At 46.6% G+C, this 23,103-nt stretch overlaps 1 protein-coding gene across 2 annotated transcripts in view; it reads left to right on the top strand.

Moving 5' to 3' along the window:
• Nucleotides 1-6,609: 6,609 nt before the first annotated feature.
• The window catches only part of LOC136826313 (BTB/POZ domain-containing protein 1-like), a 531,599-nt gene continuing 515,105 nt past the window's right edge, over nt 6,610-23,103 (top strand). The window contains exon 1 of one of the 2 annotated variants that reach the window (XM_067083546.1): nt 6,610-7,139. The gene's annotated coding sequence lies outside the window, so the exon portion shown is untranslated. The remainder of the gene's footprint in view (nt 7,140-23,103) is intronic. The other variant, XM_067083547.1, reaches the window with a different exon arrangement.

Here is a 23,103-nt window from a genome sequence, read left to right on the forward strand (position 1 = left end):
ACTGATAATGTTTCCTTTATGGGTCATGTCATTACCAAAGATGGTCTTAGATCTGATCCTGAGAAAATGAAAGCCATATCCGAGTTTCCTACTCCCAAGACTCTCGAAGAATTACGTCGGTTCCTTGGTATGATAAACTATATAGCAAAGTTTTTACCTCATGTAACTGATGTTCTACATCCACTTCATAATTTGCTCTAAAAGGATGTCCCTTGGAATTGGTCACAGTGCCAAGCAGAAGCGGTTATACGTCTTAAAGAAATGATTGTGAATAGTCCAGTTCTTGCATACTATGATCCTAACAGAGAGTTGACGCTCGAAAATGATGCATCTGAGTATGGTTTAGGCTCAACACTTGATGTAAGAAGGAAAGCCTATTGCCTTTGCATGCTGAGCTCTCACAAATGCTGAAAGAAATTATGGTCAAGTTGAAAAGGAGATTCTTGTAATTCTGTATGGTTTGAACAAATTTCATCATTTCACTTTTGGTCGTTTTGTGACGGTAATCACTGACCACCAACCATTAGTATCTATTGTTAAGAAACCTCTTATGTGTGCACCTAAACGGTTACAAGCAATGCTTCTTCGTGTTCAAGAATACAATTTTGAAGTAGTCTACAAATGCACTGTCTCGTGCCCCTACATCTAGTTTGAAGTGTGATCTGTCAACAATCTGTCATTTTCGTCATTTAAGCCTTATCGTCTTGATGAAATTAGAGCAAAAACACAATCTGATAATACCCTGAAGACTCTCAGACTATCATAGAAGGTTGGCCTCAAAATAAGTCTTTGATACCGCAGTCCCTTACACCCTATTTCAGTTGCAGAGATGAACTGTCAGTACAAGATGGAATAATTCTTCGTGGTGAACATGTAGTCATTCCAACATCTATGAGGTATGAAATGAAACAGAGGGTACATGCTGGTCATTCTGGTATAAACTCTTGTCTACACCGAGCCCGAGAACTAATATATTGGCCAGGAATTTCTGCAGAAATTAGACAGTATGTTGAATCGTGTGATGTGTGTGCCTGTTACTCCTATAAACAGCCTGAAGAGCCACTACATCTCCAAGACATACCTTCTCGCCCTTGGCAAAAAGTAGGATCTGATAAATTATATTTACTATTGAAGGAAGAAACTACCTAGTCACAGTTGATTATTGTAATCAGTTTGTTGAAGTTGATTATCTGCCAGAAACTATGTAAAGTCCCCGCTGAGCGAGTCTTCTATGATGAATGACCCGTTTTCTTTCAGTTCCGCTCCTATAGGATCGGGTCACGCAGAATCAGCCATATTGAATCAGCCATGCTTTTCTATGTAAATTTGTACCTGTTATTAATTTATTTTGTATCTGTCTCTTTTGTACATGTATTAGAATGTTGTTAGGTAGGTCATTGTCCACTTTCTTTTTACATGACTTGTATTTATTCATTGTAATTATTGTCAAGAGTAATTGACCTCAGGTCACTGAGATTCTGTTGTATTCCTCTGTGTGACGTCAGTCCACCGCTATATAAACAATAAACAGCCTGCGTCTCGAATAAAGTAGCAGTACCTTTTCTCCTGCTCATTCTTTTGCACCTCTTAAAACTACATCTGATGCTGTGATCACAAAATTAAAACATCATTTTGCTCGTCATGCCATTGCCGATGTTTTGATTTCAGATAATGGTCCACAATTTTCTTCTCATCTGTTTGATGACTTTGCTCAAAAGTGGGGATTTTCTCATGAACCTGTAAAGTCTCTGCTGTGTGAGTTTTCTATGGTGACGTCCCATTTTCTTTGCCTCTACAATTCATCACACCTGGCGTGTCGGGTCACGCCAATCCAATCATTTGAATTATGTACATAATTATTTACCTGCCTCCAATTTGTATATCAGAACCTATAAGTCCTGGAAATAGCAAAGCTAATGGTGCAGCAGTTAAAATTGCTAAAAATCTAATGAAAAAGTATAAGAAAACCAAAGAAGATCCGTACTTGGGACTTCTGAACCTGAGAAATACTCCTCATGAAGGCTTAGAAACTAGCCCTGTACAGCGCTTAATGGGTAGATGTACTAAAACATTGATTCCTACAGTTAGCAATCGCCTCATGCTATCTGATTTTTCCACTGAAGAGGAAAGGAGAACGCTGATTGACAAAAGATTTGCTGTTGCTGATCGTTGCTCAAACAGAAAACGGTTGAAACCCTTATGCATTGGAGACACTGTTAGAGTTCAACCCATTGACAATAAAATAGGAGTGGAAACAGGCCACTATCAGTAAAAAGCTTGGTGGTCATAGTTATGTAGTATGTACTGATGATGGAGGAACATACCGTAGAAATAGACAATTTCTAAGAAAATCTGTAAAATCTAGAGATAAGTCTCCAGAAGCCCCTTATTTCAGTTCTGTGAGTCCTGTCCCAGTTGATATTGATGCCAGTGCTAGTAACATAAATAGTAGAGATGTTCAGTCTTCATGTAAAGCTCCTGATGTGTCAAAGAGTAATAACACCGAGTCAGACATTATAAAAACAAAGTCTGGTAGAACAATTAAAGCCCCAGAAAGACTAAATCTTTAAGTTGCTATTGTTTAAAACTGTGTTAGTAAAGTTATCTCACTCTCCTGAATGATGCATTCTATTTGTCTTTATGAGAAGAAGGTCTCATTTTGATTTTCCGATCCCATTTGTGTTTTGTTATGCCATTTCCTGTATTGTATGTGCTGATGCTAGTGATGTTGCAGGTACCCTGATGTGCTGATTATGCTCTTGGAGTTTTGTCTTGTTGTTTGAACTCTGTTTCTTAAGAAGGGGGATGTTAAGTGAAACTTGTAAAGTAAGATATCTACGAGACATGCAAGTATGATATCTAAGAATCATTGTAAGAAAGCAGTATTTGTATGCTGTCTATTCTAGAACTGTAGCTTACACTCCCGCAAGTTTACTGAATAAAGCCTCGTGTCAAGATGTGACATTTCTTTTTATGTAGTGCCCATAAGTGATTATTACCAGGCTGGGAACCAAACACTACCTTTCTGCGTCTGCTACGTGGACAACATCCTGATCTTCTCCAGGTCCCCGGAGGAGCACCTGGGTCATGTCTGGGCTGGGCTGAAATGCCTTCAGGAGAACGGTTTGGTCATCAGATTCGACAAATGTACCTTCAGAGTGGAGAAAGTAGACTTCCTGGGACACGAGGTCTCTCCGGCAGGTGTCCACCATGGCCTCCAAGGTGAATGCAGTGAAGGAGTTTCCAGCACCAAAAACCATCAATTCCCTGCAGGAGTTCCTCGGCATGGTCAACTACTACTGACGTTTCGTGCCAGACATCGCCCACATCATGTATCCCCTAACATGGAGTGCGAAGGTTAACCGAAAAGCCCTGACTTGGGAAATTGAAAAGGAATTACATCCACAACAGGTATATAAAGGCAGCCCTTTAACCAAAGCCACCACCTTAACATATCAAAACCCCACCGCCCTCCTGAGACACAAACCACTGATGCCAGCAACGTAAGCTTCTGGAGCGGATGCTGGAGCAGATAGTCAAACAGAGGTTCCTCCTCCCTGTTTTTGCTTGCCTTTTTAATAAAACAGTTAAAGCCGCCAGAAACCCGATGAAACAGTGCATCCTGGACAGGGGAACTGCTGGCAATCTACCAAGCCATGCGGCACTTCAAGTACCTCTTGGACAGCAGCCCTTTCACCATCCTGACACATTCGATGGGCCGGAGTTCAGTTCCCGCCGCTGGCTGAAGAAGAGTTAGAGGAATTTACATCCTGACAGAGCACAAGCCATTGGTACATGCATTCACAAGAGTGGGAGACGCATGGTCGGCAAGACAGCAACGGCACCTGGCTGTGGAGGTGTAGGGAGGACATCGATGACGGGGCGATGGGAGGTAGGTAAACTCCTAGTGATGTAGGTCCGTGGTTAACTGCATGAAGGAGGGGGATATCCCGATCCATGCTCGCTCCTTTGATCTCTTACTGGAAAGGGTACTCAAGTTTAGATAAGAACGCACTTTCCCGGTGATGCCGTGTGGGTCCGCTAAGTTTAAAGAACGCTGGTGAATGACTGAAAAATGTACGAGAAAAGTAAAAGTCACCTATTGCTCAAACGCTGGTTACAGCGCTGTGATTTAGCCCGCAAAAAGCGTTTTGAGAATTCCTGGAGCCAAGACTAAGTCGCCGTGTCGGTCCGCTAATGGCTCCGGGATACTAGGGATCACCACTGTAAGAGGTGTCAAAGAAACGAGCAGGTAAAAGTTACTGCTACTTTATTACAGATATCTTGTTTATAAAAGCCGACTGAAGTTCGGACCACAAAGACAATGGTATTGACTGTGACCTGAGGTCAGAAACAATTAACAATAAATTGCAGTGAAAAGTACAAGCAAAATGGATACAAAACATACAGGATTTCAATATGGATACAGTCTTGATGCCTGTGAATGAAGAAACATACGATACATAATGTGTGACACTTGTACAAATACGTATAAAGTAAAAATGGTTAAAAATGCGTGACCTGGCACGTTTTAGGCGTGACTAATTGAGTGTGAAGAAAATGGGAAGTCACCAAAGAAAACTTGCTCAGCGGAGACTTAATTAATGGCGCCTTCAAAACACTTCGCTGGCACCGATGTGGTGACTTTACAAGACGTCTTCCTTTCCCATTAATCACGATCATGTACCACATCTATCAACGCAGCGAGAATCTCATGTATATATTTGTATGTAGAATTTCCTGGCCTTTTGGCCTTTATATATTTTATCACTGTATGTACATTGTCTCTTATTATTGCTATTTGATTGTCTGTTAACAAACACAAATTGCTCTCACTCAGAAAGAAGGTCACTCTGCAAAACATTGGGCAGTTTTCAACCGTCCACACTGCTATGTATAGGCTACCTTTGCCCATGAGATTCTTGCTGCTGCGTTGATAGATGCGATACATGATCGTAATATAAAATGACGATATGGGAAACCACTAAGAGAGTACTCGTAGGTATTCACAACTTGTATTAGACTGGAATATAAAACTTAGGCCAAAGGACAAGCATTTGGGATTATGAGGTCATTCAGCGCTGAAAATAAGGTTGAGACAACTGGAGCTGAAGGGACGCTGCAATGAACCTCAAGTAATGTCTACAGTGCATCGCTTGAGGTGAACTGCACAGCACTACCCCCTTACGGGAGTAGCAGTTTGCAGATAGCAACTTTCGGCTGCAGTTTCCTATAAGAACCGAACAACATACAAGTTTTAGTTTTCTGAAAAGAAAACTTGTGCCGGCTTTGTCCACCCATCCGCACTTTTTTCTGTCCGCCTCATATCTTACAAACTACTGAGACTAGAGGGCTGCAAATTGGTATGTTGATCATCCGCCCTCCAATCATCAAACATACCAAATTACAGCCCTCTAGCCTCAGCAATTTTTATTTTATTTAAGGTTATAAAGTTAGCCATAATCGTGCTTCTGGCAACGATATTGGATAGGCCACCACCGGGCAGTGGTTAAAGTTTAATGGGCCGCGGCTCATACAGCATTATACCGAGACCACAGAAAGATAGATTCATTTTCGGTGGCCTTGATTATACGCTGTAGGGCTGTACAAACAACTCGATTGCGCCGAAGAAACTACGGCGCATTTTTTAGTTGTTTATTAAATGGGACAGCGGTAGATTTCAATAAAGCATTTAATGGCATAAAAAAGGGAAACTCAACAAAATCAGAAAAAGAGTATTAAGGCCCGCCCTGGTATCATCATCCCTATTAACAGTATCCATACCAATGTCGAGACAATTATTATATATAAACAGTAAGAACATATGCGGTATAAAGACAAGTAGAATAAGACAAGACTGCAGTAGCTCATCCTACTTTATCATTTACCTGAAATTGAACGCAAAAGGCTTTACAGGAAAGGTATGAAGAATTGCAGCTATAATCTTTCTAATAAAATGGCACCTAAGAACAATCTGATATGCTTTTAAATGTTCAGTGATCTTCAAGGGCAAATTTCAAGCTTAACGGCATCTGTCCCAGCGAGGAGTTGCAACTGGCAAGATGAAGAGAGGAGCCTATTCCAAACAAAGACGAATAAAATGAATCAATCGTCATAAAACTTAGCTTATAAAATCTTATCCATGACTCCATAAATATTAACTAATAGTCACATCAAGTGCACAGGTGAGAGAACAGACTACATTCAAATATAATATAATAACATTAATTGTGTAATGTACTGTACATTGTAAAATAAAACGGAAATACTCTGTTTATTAAAGGATTTCCTACACGACGTGTGTAACAATAGAAATGAACGAAAATTGTCAAAACATAAGTGAAAAAACGTTCAGGGAATCATAAATGTTAACATCCTCCCAAAACAATCGGATAGCCAAACACGAGGAAGAAATCTAGAAAAAAGATCCTGAGCACATTTAAGCGGAAAGCTTGGAATATAAGAATTTGTGTCTTTTTATATCCTAGGTTTCCCACTTATGCAGTTCTGTATATACCTGCTGGAAATTAATCGTGTCCACTGCACAGTGGAAAAAGATAATGATAGAAGAAACAGCACTTGTTTACCATGCAAAGAAGAAGAATGGTCATTGGAATATTTTCTGCTTCACTGTAAAAAAAACCGTACCCTAAACAATCGAAAAACCAGTGTTTTGAGAGTTCTGACACACCAAGATACAAGTTATTGTATTTTAGAATACTTCTTATTCAACTATATAATAATAGATATATAACAAAAAACAGAAGAAACAAAGTTGTAGGAAAAGCTTTACAGAATTGTGTGCAGCCTAGAAAAAAATACCTGCACTTACATACTTGGGGTGCCGTCTCAAAATTACTTTTCATATATTACTACTATTATCAATTTATTGCTTGCCGTTTATATTATTTGTTTATATTAAAAGCTGGCGAGTCTTAGACCGACAGGAAAGCTGATAGAGTAGAAAGTATATCTCACGTGGCCAATAATAACTAAGTAAAGTGTGTGTGTGGGAAGAAACTGATAAAAAGAAGCGAGAGAGACGTCACACATCGTAACGGCGGACGCTCTTTGAGAGGCTCATTGATTGATTTCCAACGCTTGGCCTACCTACCTAAATCGTGACTGTTACTGGGAAGGTAAGTATTCGGCCTACATTAAGCCTGTCTTTGGTCACTTTTGATGAAATGGGTTAAACAGTGCTGTAAACTTAATAGTTTTTCCATCGGAAAGTATGATAGCGTATCCCTTCCACTGATTAATGTCTCTAAAGGATATGTGGGTAATATTACAGTTTAGAGGTCCCAATTCACAGCATTATGAAAAGTCACGATCAGCACACACATTATTAATTAATTATTGAGTATTTCTACATAAAATATTACTTTGGAAATTGATTTCTACACAAATTATTACTTTGGAAATTGATTTTTCCTATAAGCCTACTTTTAGTGTTGCTGATGAAGTAGGTGGTGTTGTTTATTGTAGGTCAACTGTTATCAGTAATTCTAAGGACTTGCTCCGCGCCCCTCTTTACCTTGGAAACTGGTTTTTTCTACTCTTTTACGGCTTCTGATATTGGCGGTGAGTTTTTTGTTGTTGGCCAACTGTTATTTGTCGCCTTACTCTACTCAACAGTAAAGGGGGACTGTGGGAATTCAGGGTTTTGGGGGGGGAGAACACAGAAATGGAGCGGACATGTTTACGTTGAGGAGGCGCCCTTTAGAGGGGAAGAACGAGAGGGAGGCATTAGCCAATAGGGGTGAGTTAGATACATTTCACCGTGTTTAGTATAGGCATCGCGGGGCCGGGTACCCATACATTAACAAGTTATTGCACTTGCTAGATCAGATATGGACCGTTCCAAACAGACGTTGTTCTTCGCTCTCTTTCTTGTGAATTTTTTCATCTGGAAATCCTTGTTGGATGGATTTTCAGGGGTTTTTTTTTTTTGTGCGATGGAAAAATTGAAGATAAATCCTAATCCAACCAAAAACTGTAGAAAAAGTCAAGTTAGAAGGACATCGCTGCCACAGAGCTACTGCTCAGATCTCCCCTGTTATCAAACAACTCTACCCAACAGTGTTGGGGACCCAGTGGGAACTCGGAGTTTTGGGTGGGAAAATAACTGGGGGAAAAACTGGACTGTCAAGTTGGTTGTATGGAATGGTTCTGCGCATTCGCTAGTCATTAGGAAGCCGTATGTTCAAGAAGGAAATGGCCAAGGGAATCTGTTTAAACGACCCGTTACTAGCCTAACCTAGTAGGCCGTTTCTACCTCCCAGGGGGCTCTCCCCTTCTTGACCCTCAGTAATTCCCCCTCCCCTTCCTTTACCAAAAGTTTCTTATAACGTTTGTGGAAGGCACGATAGCATTCCAGGCTGCCCAGCATACAATGATACATCAGTTCTGAGGTTAATTACAGTCAACTGACAAAAAATAATGATAAATTCTTGATAAGCAACCAAAATTGTATGGAAAAAGTCAATTTCCGGGGTAATACCCCATGCTGAGTTGTTCCATAGTTCACCTTGGCTGCACAATATACAAACCTGGTCGGCTCTGGAAGGTTTGGCTTCATGGCTGGAAACGGCCGTTGAACTTCAAACAAGGATGTAAACAGCCACCAATTTGCTGTCACCTTCTCGCGGTTTGTCCAGATGTTGATTTCAGTTGCTTCTCGGCCTGGACAGCAATTTTCTTCGTCATTGGTGGGAAATTCCTTGTTTTTCTTTTCAATCATGGAAAAACCACCTGGCTGCCTGGCTCCATTCACGCGTGCTGGCCCCTCCTACATGGTGACGTCATCATATCCATATGTGACTGTCACTGCCCCTGTTGCTGACCATGGCCTGTCCTCGGATACGGTTCCTCGTCTGACTTTCCAGCCCGGCCCTTCGTCTGCTTCCATCCCCATTCCATTGACGACCTGGCGCGGCCCGACTTGAATCTTCATGCGGGAGGGGCGGTGCCTGCATCCCTGGCCCCGCCCACTTTTGTTCCTAATAGACACGCGGCTCTCGCCACCCAGGCAAATGCTGGCCCGAGCTCCGCTGTCGCTGCCCGGATGCACCTTCTGCTGTTGCAGCCCCTCCCCTGTTCCTGTTCCTGCTGTTCCTGAGTCGCGTCTTCGCTTTCTCCTGGATTGGGGATTTGACTGCTGTCCTGAAGCAGATGGTGAAGAAGAAGAAGAAGAAGAGGTCTAGGAAGGTGTCGTCGTCGTCTTCATCTTCATCTTCATCATCGTCGTCTTCGTCTGCTGCTTCTTCCTCTTCTCCTTCCGAGGCTTCGCGGCCGAAGAAGAAGAAGTCTGTCTCTCTCCCCTAAGAAACCTCGTACTGAGATTTCTAGGGTCTGTCTCCTTCCACAGGGAAGGCAGTGGGATCTCTCGTTGGCTCTTCCCGATCCTCGGATCAGGGAACCGCTGCCCCGGCCTCCGGGCCAGGGGCACCGGGAGCCAAGGGTGTGCAGACCAAGGTCGGCACTACCCCCGCTGCGCCTAAGAAACTTCCTGCTTCTAAGGCCAGCAAGTCCGCGTCGGACACTCGTTCGCGAGTTGCTCCGAGTACCCGGGTCTCCAAGGAGACCGGGGTACCCCAGTCTGTTACGGTGGACACTTCTCGCCGTACAGACCAGGGCGTGGGGCGAGAGAAAGAGCCGGGGGCATGCAGGTGCCCCTTCTCTTCCTGCTGGCACTCCTTCAGTGCCAAGTCAGGTTCCCGGGACAGTGCTTCAGGCCCGAGGGGCCGAATGCATGGAGAAACAGGGAAGAAGTCCCCTGCTCAGTCTTCCGAGAGGCTCCGGCCTCGAAGAAGTCTGGGGCGCGTCCAGAGGACAGCGCAAGCTCGCGCCAGCCAGCCGCGCGTTCGACTCCTCCCAGTCCCCGGCCACGTCCGCGTGGCCAGCCTGGCTCGGGGGAGGCGAGTGCGCGGCTCGGCTCTCGCGAGCTGCTCCGCTCTCCTCGGGAGATCGTTTCACCTGGGCTGAAGCGGTCTCCTCGACCCGGGGACTCGTCATCACCGCGGGTTGGTGACCGCTCTCGGCCTGCTGCCTCTGCTGGTTCTGCCAGTAAAGGCAGTGGGAGCGCCTGATCTTCCTCGCCTGTCCCCTCCACCCCTTCGGTTTCTTCCAGGGGGCACGAGTCGGAGAGGAGGAACTCTGGGGATTGTTCTCCTCAGAGTTCTACTGCGTGGGGGGTATGCACCTGGCTCGGTTCTTGGCTCGACCAGGTCCTACGCCCGCGTAGTTCAGGAAGGTCCTCGGGGGTCTGCCGAGGTTCTCCCTCCTGCAGGGAGAGTAGTTCGGGAGGACCGCACTCTGGAAGGACTCGAGGGTCCTCTGCCCCAGGATGCGGACACCCCCGAAATACAGAGGACTTTTGCAGAGGTTATCGCGCTGATTCGTCAGCACAATGACCTCGGGGAAGGGACCACGGCCTCGTCTGTGGATTGTCCGTCGCGCCTCGAATCCTTCTGGGGACCCAAGAAGGAACCCAAGGCTTCGGTGGGGCTGCCGTGGTCCACGCTTGCCGAGGGGGTACTCGATCAGGTGAACGGTCTTGTGTCTGGGCAAGACAGTTCGCTTCGATCGAGCCACACTCGGACAAGCTTCTTCCTCCCCCCTCTGCCTCGTCAGAAGCATTTTTACTCTCCAATGGAAGGGGCGTTGCTGACTAAACAGGTTGACCCGGACCTGACTCGTTTGGATCCGGGTCTTTCGTTGCAGCAATTGACTGCAGAGAACATTCCCTCTCCCAGCAAGAAGCTGCAACCCTGGAAGCCACCACCATGGCGGCCTTTCAGGCAGTCTCCTGGCTCGATCTGTGGTCCTTCACAGTATCGAAGGTAGCTGCTTCCTCAGGCGCTATCGTACCTGGGAGGACTCTGCTTTTGGGAGACTGTGCCAGTCTGGAGGTAGGGCTATTTCCTACCTTGCCCACCAGACTGCAAACCTGTGGGCAAACCTTGGTGCTAAAGCGGAGAGACGCTGTTCTCTCTCGCTTTGCCAGGTCTGTAGGTCCCGAGTCGGCAATCGCCCTGCGGAATGGACCGTTGCTGGGTTCCTCCTCTCTCTTCCCTAGAGAGTTGGTGGATGCTGCGGTGGACAAGCGCCGTGCCGATGACAGCGACCGGCTTGTTCACCGGGCAGTGGCCAAGACCTCTGGGTCTTCTCATCCCACTGCAGCCAGGTCTTCGGGCCAGGCTGGCACTTCCTCGGCCCCTAAGAAGTCCCAGTCTTGAAGGGGTCCCGAGGAAACACCCAGCCTTCTTCTTCCTCGAGAAGGGGGTTACTCCCGCCCTTTTCAGCCCCTTTCCAATCCGGTAAAGGGGCAAGGGTAAGAAGAAGAAGGGGAAACGCAGGAGGGCGTTCCCCCAAAAGCTGCCAAAGGTGGGGGTGCCTGTCGAGCCATTGGGCAACGTGGCAGCGACATGGAGCCGAGACCTGGATAGTGGATGTCCTTCGGGAGGGATATCTACTACCCTTCGAGTCTCGGCCTCCCCTCACCTACACTAAACCGGTCCATCTCCAAACTTATCTTTCAGGTTCATTAGATTCTTTTCTGTTCCTTTCATTCAATAAATCGAGAATTTGCGTTGTGTTCATGTATACAATTTAATTTCATATCCTGTGATCGATAAAGGACAGATTATTTATATTTATTACTAACCTTAAAACTAACAGCAAGAGTGCAAGCCATGCTGAGCAAGAATGCTGTGAGAGGGTAACAATGACCCTCTGTGTCGGACCAGTCTCCAGGCTTTACAGCCGGATCTTTCTCAGAGAAGGCATCAGGGGATGGATTACAAGACAATTCATACAAACCTCTCTCCTTTGAACCGTTTCATTCGCCAGATTTCCGGTTAAAAGATGGAAACTTACTGGTCTTTATAAATGCACTATCGGATTCCATCAGTCACGATAGACCTCTCCATCAGGGGAGGAACGACTTCATGCTGAACGGTGGACTTGAAGGATGCGTCTTTTCAAATACCATCCATCCGTCCTCCCTTGAACCATTTCATTCGCCAGACTCTGTTACACAATCCGCAAACTGTGCTGGCTCCTCAGGGAGAACGGAGTGGACTTGAAGGGTCGTATTTTACCCATTCAGGGTCTTCCAATTCAGGGCACTTTGTTTGGGCTCTCGACCGCTCCCCAGGTGTTCACGAGAGTGTTCTCTCTCGTGTCAGCTTGGGCCCACTCGCACGGGATACGTCTACTGAGGTATCTCGACGACTGGCTAGTCCTGGCGAGCTCTCGCTCGCAGTTGCTACAGGACAGGGATCGTCTCCTCGAGTTTTGCCAGGATCTAGGGATCATGGTAAATCTGGAGAAGTCAGATCTCACCCCCAAGCAGAGGACAAAGTACCTGGGCATGCTGATAGACACGGTGGCAGCAAAAGTCTTTCCCTCGGACTCTCGTATCAGCAAGTTCAGGCAGGCAGCACAGTTGTTCCTGTCTCGACAGGAGCAACCAGCTCGGCAATGGCAAGTCGTCATCGGTCACCTGTCGTCATTGGAGAAGCTAGTACCTCACGGGCGTCTTCACCTGCGGTCTCTCCAGTGGAGACTAAAGGAGTATTGGTCCCAGTCCCGAGACCCCCAGTCCTTCCTCATTCCTCTTTCCGAGGAGGTGAGAAAGGACCTTCACTGGTGGTTAGACGACAGGAACCTCTTAATAGGAGTATCCCTGCATACTCCCCCTCCGGACATGCTTCTGTTCTCGGACGCATCGACCGAGGGATGGGGCGCACACCTGGAGGAGTTGCTGACTTCGGGAGTGTGGCACTGAGACGACAAGCACCTTCACATCAACATCCTGGAGCTCAAGGCGGCCTTCCTGGCCCTCCAGGAGTTCCAGGATCGAGTGATGGGACACTCCGTGGTACTGATGAGCGACAATACCACGGTAGTGACATATGTCAACAAGCAGGGGGGGCTGGTGTCCCACCAGCTTCATCAGTTAGCAATGCAGGTGCACGAGTGGGCCGTGGCTCACTCGGTAGAGCTGTCAGCCAGGTACATTCCAGGCAAGAGGAATGTCGTGGCAGACAAGCTCAGCCGCCAGAGCCAGGTGGTAGGGACCGAATGGTCCCTCCATCAGGAAGTAGCGGAAAGGCTGTTCGACCTGTGGGGGCGTCCAGCCATCGATCTGTTCGCCACCCGGCACAACAGAAAACTCCAGGTCTTCTGTTCTGTCGTGCCGGACCCATGGGCCGCTGCGGAGGACGCGTTCCAACACCCGTGGGACAATCTCGACGCTTACGCCTTTCCCCCATTCTGTCTGATTCGCCGTGTGATCAGCCGAGTGATGATCACCCCGAATCTCAGAATGACTCTGGTGGCACCCAAATGGCCCCAGGCCATTTGGTACCCGGACCTGCTAGCTCTCCTCTCCGAGGCACCGAGAGAGATCCCCCCCTGGCCCAACCTTCTGCGTCAACCTCACGCAGAGCAGTTCCACCTGGCAGTGCATTCCCTGTGTCTTCACGGCTGGAGGTTATCCACCATCTCTTGCGAGCGAGAGGCTTTTCGCGCCGCGCAGCAACAGAGATGGCAGGATACCTCAGAAGATCCTCCGCAGCGGTATACCAGGGAAAGTGGTCCGTCTTCTGTGGTTGGTGTCGTCGAAGGGGTATCTCTCCAGTCAGAGCTACTGTTCAGCAGGTCGCGGACTTCCTCATCTTCCTTCGCCGAGAGAAGCTTCTCTCCGTTTCAGCTGTGAAAGGCTACCGCGCCGCACTCGGCCTAGTCTTACGGCTGAAAGGAGTAGACATCTCTTCCTCTTTCGAGATTTCTCTACTCATGAGAAGAGTTTTGAACGGTCTTGCCCACCCAGGGATCTCAGGCCCCCTGCGTGGGATGTGACTCTCGTCTTAAGGAGCCTGACTCGTGCACCATACGAGCCTTTAAGAGAGTCGTCAGACAGGGATCTGACCCTCAAGACCGTCTTCTTGCTTGCCCTGGCATCGGCGAAGAGAGTTGGCGAACTTCATGGACTTTCCTTTGATGTTAAACACTCAAGGGGATGGGGATCAGTTACGCTCGATTTCATCCCGGATTTCGTAGCGAAGACTCAGAACCCTTCGGTCCCTGACGCACGGTTCGAGTCCTTCACGATCCCCTCCCTAGAGGACTTTGTAGGTAATGATCCAGACGAGATGCTACTGTGTCCTGTTAGGGTGCTGCGGCGCTATCTGAAGAGGACTCGGCACCTCCGGCCTGAGTGTCGACGACTCTTTGTTAGCACTGGCTCGACCAAGAAAGAAGTGTCCAAGAATACCATCTCTTTCTGGCTTCGTGAGACGATAAGGAGAGCATACTCTGCTGCAGGAGAAGACGACACCGTACGCTTCGTCCGAGAGCTCACGAGGTCTGCAGCATTGGTCCGTCCCTCACATTCCGGAAGAATATGTTGGTACCACAGGTGCTGAAGGCAGGTGTGTGGTCCCAACAGACTACCTTCACCTCCTTCTACCTCCGGGATGTTGCATACAAGTCTTTGGACACTTTTTCCTTGGGTCCTGTGGTGGCTGCTCAACAAGTTGTGTAGCTTATCCAGCTCCCCTAACGGGACAGGTTGCATCTCGCCTATGTTGTATGGTTGTGATTGGGAGAATGAATGTTGAGTGACTGTCCTCTCTTCTTTCTTCCCACGGGCAGGGAGCGGACGTGCCGTTATAAGCTGGACCATGCGGTCGAGGCAGGTAAGCACTTAACGGGAGCTACCGTTCTATTTCCGTTCAGGTTAATAGAAGCAACCCCACTCCTTCCTCTTGCAAGGGGAGGAAGGAGACCATGACTATGAGACAAACCCAATGCTTGTATTTGCCTTATTGTCATCCGACGTCAAATTCTTCTAGCCTACTTTGCATGAACTGACGTTTCCTCTTTCATGCAAAGGGACCCAGAAGTCTGACAACTGATCCTGCGTTTCTTACAACCCGATCTTTTGTCAGAGGTGATTTTTTCTTTTCTGTCGACCAGGAAGGGAAGACAAGATGGTGAACTCCAGTCAGTTCAGAGAGACTTTATCAGATTCCTCCCTCCAATCAGTGAGTCTCCTAATGTAAAGGACCGAGGGTTTGTATATTGTGTTGGAACAAATAACAGTTTTTAAAAGTAAATTGTATTTTTCCTAACTATACAAACCCGAGGTCCTTTACACTTTATGCCCACCTCATGCCACCCACAATCTGTACCTGGACCGAAAGACAAATTGGAATTTTTAAACATCTAACTTACCTGGTAGTTATATATATAGCTTAAGTCCCTGACGTCACGGCAGAATTTCAATTCGCGGCAATCGCCCGATCGGTAGTCAGGTGAACCACCTGTCGCCCTCTACCCAGGTACCTGGAACCATTCCAACTATTCCTCAGATCTTCCTGCCGCTGTGTCAGTAACATCGATGGAATTTCGCTCATAGCCTGTGTTTTTTTTTGCAACTTATTTTGGTGAAGTACACTTTGGCTTGGCTTTTGATTTTGGTTTTGGATTTTCTTATAACATATCTGACTTCATCGAGTGTGAAAATGTGTGTGTGGGGATACAAGCGGCTTGCTAAAGTCTCCTTGGATCCCCACTTAGTATGTCTGAAGAATGGGAATGAAAGATGTCAGAAGAGCCAAGAGTACTGTTTCTCACTCTTCTTGATATAACCAGGGAATAGTTAATTCTTTTCCCCTTGATAACTATCCTATTGATCCTTCTCCCGTAGTGGTAGTCTCTGAACCCCTACTGAAACAGGTAGGACCCAATACTTAATGATTTGTTGGCTGCCATTCAGACCCTGGCCCAACAGGTAAAATCCCTCTCAGAAGACAGGGATAATATGTGATCGATAATAAGAGATCTAAAAAATACAAGTGTTAATATGTTGTTAGTGCAAGTGCAGTGGAGGGTGCGCCAGCTCGGTCCTGTTGTGCTCCTAGTCCTAGACCTCTTCCAAGCTCACCAACCCCTGTGAGAAGGAAAGTCAACAGCTGCGAAGGGAGGCAAGAGGCTTTAGCTACCGAGCAGTCGTCCCCTCGAGCGCACCTGTTGACGCGTTTCCCAGGACGCTCACCTCGCCATAGGAAAGACGAGGTTAAAGTGTTTTTCGTCCATTGGTTGCTGTCGTCAACCGGAGGAAGCTTTTGACCGATGTCGCACTTAAGGGGTCACAGTTCTCAAGTAACCTCTAGCGTCCTTTCAAGGGACAGCAAAAAGTTGAAGTATGGACGCCCAGGGCTCGTGCGGAATCTTCTCTCCGAAGCTGGATGCCAGGATGTCGGCGTCGAGGACCAGGATTTGGGCGCCAGGACGTCGAGCGTTGAGAAGCTGGGCGCCAGGATGTCAGGCGCGGCAGGGCTCAGGGCGAGAAGCTGGACGCCAGGACATCAAGTGTCGAAGTTAGACGCCAGGACGCGTCAGGCGTCTCCTGAAGCTGGACGCCAAGACATTAAGCTTCAAGAAAATGGCGCCAACACGCCAGGCGTCAAGAGACTGGACGCCAGGACGCCAGGGCATCAAGATGATATTTTGAAAGACGTCTCTACTTCCGTCTTCGAAAATCGGAAGAAGAGAATGATAATATCTCACACTCTCCTGTGAATCCTATTGTAGAGATTTCTGACGAAGACAATATAAAAGGCCATCAGCTTTTATCAGACTTGAAAAGGCTTATGAAGCTATTTTAAGAAATTTTTTCCAGAGAAATTTATCCTGACTGCTCCTCGTTGGGAAGGCTTCAGAATTTACTCTCGTGAGGGCGTCTAAGAGGGCAGCATTTACGAAGAATGGATACTTTCGAAGGAGAAACAATGAAAGACAGCCTTTGTTTTTCCTCCAACCAAACTAGCTCAAGGTCTAGCGTTTAGTATCAAACTGGAGAATCGTTCGGCCTTCGAAATACCTGCCCCTTCCCAGGAACCTTCTCGAATCTTGTTGACTCTTTCGTCGTCAGTGGCCATGGGAAAACGAAGTTGTTGGTCGATATCAGAATTGGACCACCCCTCAAAAGAATTTGGGATTTAGGAAGGAAGATGGAATTATTCAGCAGATCTGGACTGACATGAAGAACTCATATATCTGATGTCGTGTATGGATAAAGGACTCGGAGATAGTTCCAACGAATCAACTGCACCTTTCTCAGTCGGGACTCCTGAAGAAAAGGGCCCATCTTTGCCCTTTCCTGGCTAATGGGGTCACGTCCAATCAAAATCAGAATTGATTTATACCTTTTTTTCCTCTCACCCCTTCTCTCAAGGTTTGGTATAGAGGCCTTTTCATCTTTGGCCCAGAAAACCACGTAAGATTTAATATCTAAAACAGCAAGAAAAGTCCTACCAACGACTTTCATCGCTAAAAAGAGTAAGGCTGAGGTTCCTGTGTTTCAGGTATCTCAGCTCTTTCGTGGTCGACCCTCCGATAGAGGTTCCTCTAGGGCGGGTAGATGAATGACAAGAGAAGAGGCTCTACACAGGGAAGAAGGAGGACCTGCCTTTCTTCTCCTGCAGACTGCGGTAGGAGCCAGACTGTCCAGCCTGAGTAGGCCCCTCTAGTAACAAGACACCTTGACCTTTCTGCCAAATGCAACGACAGAACCAAGGCAAAGGTTCTACAGCAACAAGTGTCTATGATGTTGCAAAGGAGACCAGACAGAGAGTTCAGGATCCGAATTCCCCAGGATTTCTACATTCGGTTATTCCTGATCCCCAAATGCTTGGGGGTTAGGACCGGTGCAGGGAGGCGGGATTGCACTCAACTTTTTTGTGCAATAAACAAAGGAGGGCTATGGAAACGACAAAATCGGTTCTAGCACGGTCAGACAGCATGACTGGATGGCCTCACTGGACCTCCAGGATGCGTCTTTTCACTTCCCCATGCACCGATCTCCAAGAATTTTCTGAAGTTCGTCCATGGGAAAGGTTTTCTAGTTTCAGGTCTCTCTCTTTTGGCCTAAACAGACAAGGTTGATGTCTGGCTCTGAGCCTTCGAGACCTCTCAAGAGCAAGTTACCCAATATTGAGGGACGTCATGATAAGACTTCATAGACTACAGATTGTAGCCACAGCAGCAGCCCGGAGCTCTTCCCTTCCAGCCCCAAGGGTAGCTCTCCTACTAAGAACAAACGTAGACAGTTCTGTTCAGTCAGGATACCAGGCTGCAAGAGCGTGGCGGACACTGTGCTGCCTTCGAACATCCTCCTCTTCCTCCTTCGGATTGGTACTCGTCTGCGGAACCCCTCCACGGTCCATTATTGACGATGAGGAGGAAATAATTGCCGTAGTTGAGGCTTCCCAGCCTGTCCCCAACAACAGGAAGCCCCGCATATAGCTTTACTATAAAATATGCAGCAGACTTTGTCTTCCTGGTGCAAGCGTGACAACCAGGCAAAGAGAAGAAGGATAATAGGCGTCCAACTAAAGCTTCTAGACCAGAAGTTTAAGACGCTGAACGTCAGTGAATGAAACTCTAGGACGCTGGATGCAGTGGCGTCAAGCATCTAGGAGTGAAACACCATGATGACAAGCGTCAATGAACCCAAGGCGTCAAGCGTCAAGGCATTGGGCGTCAGGACGTCAGGCTTCAAGATATTGGAAGCCAAGACGTGGAGTTAGCTCAGGACGCAAGATGCACTGGCATCAAGCGTTTGAAACAAAGAATTAGGTCTACTAATAAACAGATAGAAATCTCAGCTTGATCCCATCCCAAGAGGTTCTATGCTTTAGGATGAAGATTCAGAGTCAGGATTTTCGGGCTTTTCCGTTTATTGCAAAGACAGGACAAGCAAGCACTGACAAGCCTTAAGAAAATTTCAGAACTTTATAAAGAGACAGTCATGCTTGGCAAAGGAATGGATGAGTCTGCTGGGAACCCTTTCCTCGCTGGAACAGTTTGTCTCCTTTGAGAGGTTAATTTTATGCCCGTTACAGTTTCATCTAAATCGGAACTGGGACAAGAAAATAGAACTGGAGACCAAGTGCATCCCCATTTCGGAACCAATAAGGACCCATTTGTAGTGGTGGAACATCCCCGTCAAGCTCCAGGAGGTCCCTTCTCTATATTAGAGGAACCCAGACCTAGTGTTGTTATCCGATGCGTCGGACTCAGTCGGGATGGGGAGCAACACTGGGGGAAATAAAAAGTCTCGGGCTCCTGGACCAGAGAGCAGGAGAAGTTAAACATCAATTAGAAGGAACTAACTGCAATCCTTCTAGCTCTCAGGGAGTTCGAACACAGTGGGGAACAAAGAGGTGCAGGTCAACACCGACAACACCAAGCGTTGGCCTACATCAGCAAACAGGGGCACTCACTCCAGGTCTCTATACTGAGACAAAGAGAATCTCTTCTTTGGGCAAAGGAGGAGAATGTAAAACTAGTAACCCACTTTATCCAAGGGGAGAAAAAAATGTGAGGGGCGGACATTCTGAGCAGGAAATAAAGTCCTCTCAACAGAATGAACGCTACATCAGGACTTTGGGGACGTCCTTGCATAGATCTCTGGGGACGCCACAGGCAAACGAAGAGGTTGGACACTTACTGCTCTCCAGTACCAGATCCCGGGGCTATATACATAGAGCGTTCTTGGTGGACTGGTCCAACTTGGACGTGTATGCATTTCCCTATTTCAAGATAATACACAGGGTACTGAAAAAATTTGTGTCACATGAGAGGACCGGAATGACCTTTGTGGCCCCTTACTGGCCGACAAAGATTGGTTCCCAGAAGTACTGGATTGGATGGTGGACATCCCGAGTAGCCTACCTCAGAGAGTAGATCTACTCAAACAACCCCACTTGAAAGATATTACCAAAACCTACAAGCGCTACTAGTAACTGCACAGGACTATCGGAAAACTCACAAGAGCCAGAAGGTTTTTTAGACCAGGAGGCACCAAGGCGCTATTCGCCAAATCAAGGAAGTTATCCACCATTAAGGTATACCAATCCAAGTGGGAGGTATTTAGAGGATGGTGCAAGGACAACCATGTGTCCTCTTCCAATATTTCTGTAACCCAAATTTGTATATAGAGAACTCACCAGCATGGAACCTAGACGTGGTCCTGAGGTTCCTCATGGGAGTAGGTTCAATCCCTTGCAGAGGACATCAAAGGACCTCACCATGAAAACTCTTTTCTTGGTCAGTTTGGCACAGCGAAAAGAGTTAGTGAGATACATGCTCTCAGCAAGAATATAGATTTTATACAAGGCAAGGCAATCTGCTCACTGCAACTAGGCTTCCTTGCAAAAAATGAATACTCATCACAACCCTAGCCCAGAACGTTCGAGATTCCGAACCCTAACGGACATAACAGGGGAGGAGAGAGAGAGAGTCCTATTTGTAAGGGCTCTAAGGCTCTACCTGGATAGGACAAAGGACTTAAGAAGGAATTCAGAAGGGCTTTGGTGCTCAGTCAAAAAGCTCTCTGTATAGATGTCGAAGAATGCTCTGTTTTATTTTATCAGCAAGTTGATAAAAAGAAGCACATATGGAATGTAGAGAGATAGACTACAAGATTCTGAAAGTAAAGGCACGAGGTCAGGGCAGTAGCAACCTCTGTAGCTCTTAAACAGAACAGGTCCCTGCAGAGTATCTTGGACACGACCTTCTGGAGAAGCAAGTTAGTATTTGCCTCTCACTATCTAAAACAAGTCAAGACACCTGAAGATTGCTATACGCTGTGTCCCGTTTATAGCATCTAATTCAGTAATGGGAGAGGGGAATACCCCTACAATCCCATAAACCAATACCCTTTTTCTTACCTTGGAATTGAGAATTTTTATGGTTGTTTGTGAAGACTGGACGCAGTCTTCTTCTGCAATCAATCATTGGGATGAAAGTTCCTTGGTAGAGCTTTTTGGAACAAGGGTATTGAGAGGAGGTCTAGTCACATAGAGGTTATACACGGTTGACAGCCCCTAGAGATTTTCAGCCCCTGGGTGGATCGCTGGATCTCTTAAGGAATGCAGACATAATGAGAGGGAGTTCATTGAAGTCAGCTTCCTTAATCCAATCCCATAAAATAATACCCTTTGTTCTTGCCTTGGAATGGTTGAAATTTGATGGTTGTTTGTGAAGATTGTCACGCAGTCTTCCACAATCATTGATTTTAGTCAGATGATCATTTTGTTCCTTGGTGACGCCGGAACAAGGGTTTATAGGTTGTCTGTCACATAGAGGTTGGTACACGGTTGGCAGCTCTGAGGTCTTCAGCCCCTAGTGGATCGCTGGACCTCTTAAGGAATACAGACATAATGTAATGGCGGAGTTCATTGAACTCAGCTTCCTTAATCCAATTCCATAAAACAATACCTTTTTGTTTCCTTACCTTGGAATGGTTGGTTTTTATGGTTGTTTATGAAGATTGAATCAGTCTTACAATCATCAATTTTAGTCAAATGATCATTTTGTTCCTTGGTGGCGCCCGAAACAAGGGTATTATAGGTTGTCTGTCTGTCATAGAGGTTGGTACACCGGTTGGCAGCTCCTATAGGTCTTCAGCCCCTGAGTGGAGTCGCTGGACCTCTTAAGGAAAGCAGAACAAAATGAGGGAGTTCATTGAAGTCAGCTTCCTTAATCCAGGTAAGGACCTTAAGTTGGTTTATTAACCCTTTAGCAAATTCCAACGATGTTGGCTGTCTCTGACCCTCCACCAAAGGTGTCAATCAGCTATATATATAACTACCAGGTAAGTTAGATGTTTAAAAATGATATTTCTGAGTCCAGTCCCGTGTCAGCCGGTGAAATTCCATTACAGCACGAATTTCTAGGTATAACAATGCTAGATATACCAGAGAAAAAGAGCTTTCAGGAAAGCTGGGGTTACTACCCCCAGTCGGCGTCTTTAGGAAGACGTCGGTATAATGAAGGGTGAGTGAAATACCACTACCACGGAAATATACTCGAAAGATCTCTCCTTATCAAAACCCCGAAAAGAGCGGTGAGCCGTTACAGCTCCACACACTCAACACCCGCCAGGACGGCGACACCAGCGCCACCTACTTCATTCCATTTTCTAGCACGTGATGACAAAAAATCGTTTCTTTTGTGTGCTCGTCCCATTTTTTGGATTATTTTTTTTCTTCATCTACGATGGCTTCGAGCACCTTTTCCATCTCTAAGTTAAGTACCATCTTCTTGTGGGGTTTTTGATCTGTTTTTTGGCTGTTTTGGTCTCGTATTTTCATAAATATTGGGATCTTCTTATGACGCCACGGCGTCCCCTAGTCAGCCATGTCGACCAGCAGGCGACTCCTTCTGTTCTTTCGGTTGGAGTTTTTCTCCCAGTCGCTATATATATAGATTTTAGCCCTTGAATTCCTTCCTGGTGGTTCCTTGCGGTGGCTCCCCTCCAATTTTAGTTTTTGTTTTGCATTTTGGCCTGTCGGCCTTCTTAGAGTTGATGCCCCGTCCAGGTAAGTATCCACCAGGTTGGGTTCTTTTCATTTTTAGTCTCATAGGCTATTATGTTATTCTTGAAGATGGTGCTCTTCTTTTATTTTTAGTATTTTTAGTTTTATTTTTTTTTTTTTAGTTTTGTTGTTTTACCTTTAGTTTTATAAAATGTTTGGGCCTCCCGAGGTAGGCTACGCTTCCTGTGAACGTAATTTTATTTTGATTGTTTTTGTGATGATGGTTGTAGGTGGGCTCCATCCCTTGCCCTGGGTGCGGAGATCAGGTTGAGGGAGTTTTGTTGCTGTTTCCTCAGGGTCGTTTTTAGGGTCAGAGTGAGCCCCTTAGTCCTCTTCCTCCATTTGGGGGAATCGAGTTCTTTGGATGTGTTTCCTCTAGGCTAGTCGCCCCTTATCCCTACTTCTCGTTCCTGGTTGGCTCTCGGCACAAAAATTTCTCTCCCTGTTGGTTCCTCCTCCCTTTTCACCTTCTTTCTCCTTCCTAACCTATACTAGGTTAGGTTTATATTAGGCTACGCCTAGGAGGAGTTGGGCTTTGGGCTGTGTAGCTCCCTGGAGTAGGCTACCCTTCCAAGTTCATTGGGAAGGAAGGATGCAGTTGAGCGGGTGTCATTTCTCCTTGTCTCCCTCCCCTTCCTGGTAGCCTACTCTCTCTCCCCTGCTCCCCCCCCCCCCCCCCTCAGCCTTGCGACTCGTGCGGGTG

The sequence above is a fragment of the Macrobrachium rosenbergii genome, chromosome 40 (assembly GCF_040412425.1).
Source record: "Macrobrachium rosenbergii isolate ZJJX-2024 chromosome 40, ASM4041242v1, whole genome shotgun sequence".
Classification (NCBI taxonomy): Eukaryota; Metazoa; Arthropoda; class Malacostraca; order Decapoda; family Palaemonidae; genus Macrobrachium; species Macrobrachium rosenbergii.